The sequence below is a fragment of the Vombatus ursinus genome, unplaced genomic scaffold (genome assembly GCF_900497805.2).
Source record: "Vombatus ursinus unplaced genomic scaffold, bare-nosed wombat genome assembly UNPS02011014.1, whole genome shotgun sequence".
Taxonomy (NCBI): Eukaryota; Metazoa; Chordata; class Mammalia; order Diprotodontia; family Vombatidae; genus Vombatus; species Vombatus ursinus.
The window spans coordinates 11450120-11455286 of NW_020950792.1; positions in this window are offsets into that span (position 1 = coordinate 11450120).

Genomic DNA, 5167 nt, shown 5'->3' on the forward strand with positions numbered 1-5167 from the left:
TTCCTGTTTTGTCATGGTAGCCAATCTGATAGATGTGATGTGGAACCTCAGAATTGTTTTTAATATGTGTTTCTCTAATCAACAATTTAGAGCATTTTTTCATATGACTATAAATAGCTTTAATTTCATTTGAAAACTGCCTGTTCATATCATCTTGATCATTTATCAATTGGGGATGTAAATCATTACTTATTAGAGAAATACAAATTAAAACAACTTTGAGATATCATCTTATATCTATCAGATTGGCTAAAATGATAGATGCTCTTCACTTGGGGAATGGCTAAACAAGTTGTGGTATATTCTTTTGACGAAATACTACTATGCTATAAGAAATGATGAGCTAGCTGATTTTAGAAAAAAATATAGAAAGATTGGCATGAAAAAATGAAAAGTGAAATGAGCAGTACCAAGACAATGTTGTACACAGTAACAGAAATTTTGTCCTAATGACAACTTTGAATGACTAATTCATCTTAAGTATCATAAAAATTCAAACCAACTACAATGGACCCATGCAGGAAAATGCTGTCCACCTCCAGAAAAGTATGTATAGTATGGTTTTATATGTGTATTTGTGCACACACATATCTATGTACACGTACACACACACACATTTCTCTTCAGTGGGGGAAGGAGGGAGGGAGAAAAAAAGTACAAAACAGAGACCAAAAGAAAACTTAGAAGGAAGCACAGAAAATCAGGGTAGCTTTGAAAACAATGTGTAGTATTTATTAATATAGTTTTTTTTAAAGGTAAAACAGTCTCATATGGAAATTAGTGATTTTATATTGAATTCTATTTTTATGTTCTGCTGTACACATGGAAATGGCTTTTTTTCCCCCTTCTTTTTGTAGTTAAGTTCAAAATGAATAAAAATTTTAGGAAAAAAAGGAATTACAAAGAAAATAATGGAGAATAGTGGAGAAAATGTCATCAAAGAAATGTGTTAATAAAAAAAAGATGTGCTGGTCACATGGTACAAGAAAAGGTCAATGAGTGGGCAGATAGTGTGTGTCACTATTATTCTCACAATATCAAGAGAAAGTTAATAAGATACTGAACAATTTGGTGATTATGGGAAAAAAAAGGTGTTTGTATAATGCTTACTATTTACACCACTATGCTAAGAACTAGGAATACAAATGTAAAAGTAAGGCAGTCCCTGCATTCAGATGTGACATAGGAAATAGTGGCTAAAGAAGGAAATTTTAATCTAGAGAATCACCATAGGAATGGTGAGCCTATACTTAGTTAATTGATTTATACACACTTTTCAGAAATGATGATAGTATTGATTTGATTATTGTTCCCAGAGAGTTGTAAGCATGGGGAAGATGGAGAACTTGAGGGGAGGAGACAAATACTGATATGGTTCTGGAGAAATATTAAGAAAGCCCAATGGAAAGCTGGATAGGATATGAAACTTGGTCTTGCCTGAGGTTGATAAGATAACACTCATTCACATACCAAATGAGGTCTTTCAGCACCAGGGCTAGAATTTAAAAGCTGAGTGGATTAACTAGCATGTGACTAGAGTCTTGGTATCTGGAGGTCCCTTCTGGAGAATGCTCTTTTGGGGGAGAGAAGTGTTGAAGCAAGGATGCAATATAACAAGATGACCTAGGTGGACAGCTGAGTGGGATCACAACCAAGGTTAACTTTTGGTTAGATATGAAGAAGAGTAGCACAGGATGGGCAGCCATGAATAGTTTATAATCTGTATGTTTGGAGGGGATATCCCCAGAGATGATATCACATATCCATTCTATTTGTGTATTTGAACTTTTAAGTATTTTTTATCAGTAACACTCCTAATCACTGAATCCCCTTAGGTTTGAAATTGTATTCTCTTTGCCTTTCTTCTCCCTAACTTCTCATATCCCATCCATTTGACAAGTCCTATCAATTCTACCTTTACAATCTCTCTTACCTTCTTACCTTCTCTTTTCACTCTGCTGTTACCTCATTAACCATCTTCCTAGGCTGATACCACAGTCTCATTAGTATTTATTTTTACTCTCTCCCCTTTATTTAGTCATTCACACTGATGCCAGATTAATCTTCCTTGTGCACAGAACTTGCCATGTCACTGTTCTACTCAAAATTTTTCAACCTTTTTTTATGTCCCACTGAATAACTTTCAAACTTCTTAGCCTGGCAGGTCCCATATAGTAGAATACCACCTTGCATTCATATTTTGACTTCATATTACTCTCCTCTGAATATTTAGTAATTGAGACAACCCAAACATGCCCTACTCTCCTCACCTTTCATACTTTTGAACATTGTTATTTAATCCTAGAATAAGCTTTCTCCCTATCTACAGACCTGTTGAATAGGCATTCAACAGCTTTAAAGTCCAATTTATATACTACCTTATTCAGGAGTCTCTCTTCCCTCATCCTTCCCAACCTCCAGGCAATAAGGACCTTTCCTCCTGGGACCTCACAAGGAACTCTGCTTATCCATTTCCTATGCATTTATCATTTATGATTTTTGTATTATTGTTATGTATATGCCATATCCCTTTCCTATAAATTGAGGAGGACAGAGAAATAGGTGTATGCAACTATTTGTATTTCCATCAGCATCTGTACCATCTTCAGCTCAATAAATATGTACTGTGTTGTTAGATAAGTAGATTGACAAAATTTGGATATTTCAACCAGTTTTTGTAACATTGTGTGTATGCCACCACAAAATGTTGTGTTTCTTCCACTAACTGCCAACATATTACTTAATTTTCATCTTTTCCTCCAATAGTTTAGGACTTTCTGTTACAGCCAAACTTGCTTCACACACAATTTACTCTCCTTAGTAACTGCCATAACAAATGCCTTTTCTAAGCATCCTTCATTGAAATCATACTTCTCCAGCTCCTGTAGAATATTCCTTAAGACTTGACATCTTAGGGAAGCATTCACCTAGCTTCCTGAATCTGATAAATCCAGGAGCCTTCTTAGTACAAGTGAGAGAGAGAGAGAGAGAGAGAGAGAGAGAGAGAGAGAGAGAGAGAGGGAGAGAGAGAGAATGAGACTATCAACAGTTGTAATTACTTAAGTACACAAGAGACACAAGCTTAGTTTTTCAAAATTTCAAATATTCCTGCTGCTCTTACAACCCACACTCTCTTCCCAATCCATGACTGTTTTTACTCAGCCCTGTGGGGTGCATAACTCCTGGTAAAGGGTATTTTTTTTATTTTTCAAAGGGTAGGTGGGTAGGAGGAGTATGCAGCTGCATGCTACTAAACAATGCCAAGTTCATGTATTTTTCTGCCGTTAGGACTAGTGGGGGGCCTTGTAGGAGGAATGAAGAATCTGCTTCCTAGAGTAGGCAAGTAACACTAAAAGGCTCTGGTTTAAAACTCTTCTCTCCCACACATTTCTCTAAGTTGAGATTCTTTGGGTTAAATAGTTTCTCTTTTGATGTTAAAATATGTTGGTGTTTGGGAGAGTGGGGAGGAAAAGTGTTTGATGCATTAGGTCTATTGCTTGATAGACCCATTACTCATACTTTAAAATCTGTTTTTTGGGGTTTTTGGTATGTTTGTTTGTTTTTGTTGTTGTTTTTGTTTTCTGATGCAGTTTGACACCTCTTTGGTCTCTTCTCCGTGATCATGAATTTTGATTGAGAAGAGCCATGAGGAAAAGACAATTTAAGGGTGGAATACTTAACCAAAGGTAGGCTTAAATGGGATTACACAATTAGAGTAAGAAGGCAGCAAGAGAAAAATGGAAGAGAGTGAAAGAAAAAAAAAAACAACCAACTTTAGATCTGTCCCCAGACTGCCTGCTACTGAAAGGTAGTAAGTAACTTCTGATGTGAGCACATCACTCACCAACTCAATTGACTCTTGTCATTCTGGATTCCTTACTCTCCCTAGCTTCTCATATTCAGTTTGTGGCTGAGTCCTATTGATTTTACCTACATAACACCTCCTGAATACGCCCCCATCTTTCTTCTGTCACTGCCACCACCCTGGTTCAGACTTCGTACCTGAACTATTGCAGTAGTCTTCTGGTTGGGCTCCTTGCCTCAAGTCTCAACCCACTGTAGTTTATCCTCCACTCAACTGTCAAATTATTCTTCCTAAAGTACAGGTCTGACCATGTCAGCGCCCTATTCAATAAACTCCAGGGGTTCCCTATGACTTCCAGGATCAAATATAACCCCAAATCCTATAGAACCTGCCCCCTTCCTCACTTTCCAGTCTCCTTACACCTTATTCACCCTCATACACTGTGATCCACAGACACTGACCTCTTTGCTTTTCCTTGCACAAGACACTCCAACATGAAAATCACCTTATAATAATAATAGTTAACATTTATATAGCACTTTTAAGCTTTCCAGAGTGCTTTTCATAGAATTAATCTTTACAAAACAGAAACAAAAACATGTTAGATAGGTTCTTTAATTATCTGCATTTTACTGATGAGGCAATTGTGACTGAGAGAAAATTAACATAAGGAGACCTCTGGAAAAAAAATCTTTGATAGCAAAAATAATGATTCATGGAAGGGAGGAAATACAAAAGGGGAATTGGTTAATGGGGAGAAAGGAGCAGGAATACAGGACTGAGAAGAGAAAAAGCTAATCAACTGTCTCAGTATCATATACATTCTGTGTATTATATTTGGTACAAGGATGAAATCCTTACAACCAGTCATACAGGAGCACATATTCTTGATGTAATGTCACATTTCTCCAACTCCCACATTCATTCTTCCTCTTACCCACCCCAGTCCACTTTCCCAAATACTCAGTTCCAAGTTTTTATGTATGAAGAAACGTCAAATAATGAACCTTCTGAGAACAAAGTTCCTTTTAACAAAGTTGGTCACAGAATGGAGGGATTTGGGAAAAGATTCCATGCTCCTTATTACCCAAAGTCTGCTTAGGAAAAGAAAGCAGTGATGATGTCTGGTAGATAAGAGCAGAAGCCTAGATAAAGAGAAAACTGCACCCTTGAACAGCATGCGTCTATAACTGTAGAAAGGATAATCCCAAGGAAAGTGTGAATCTTTTATCCTCTTTCCCTAACTTAATACATCCTGCCAGGGTCAGAAAGCCAGTTTGCTGCAGAGCATGCTAAATTCAAGAAGGCCATATTTTTTTGTGGTGTACCAAAAATCCAAAATGCATGATTGGTAGTTTGCTA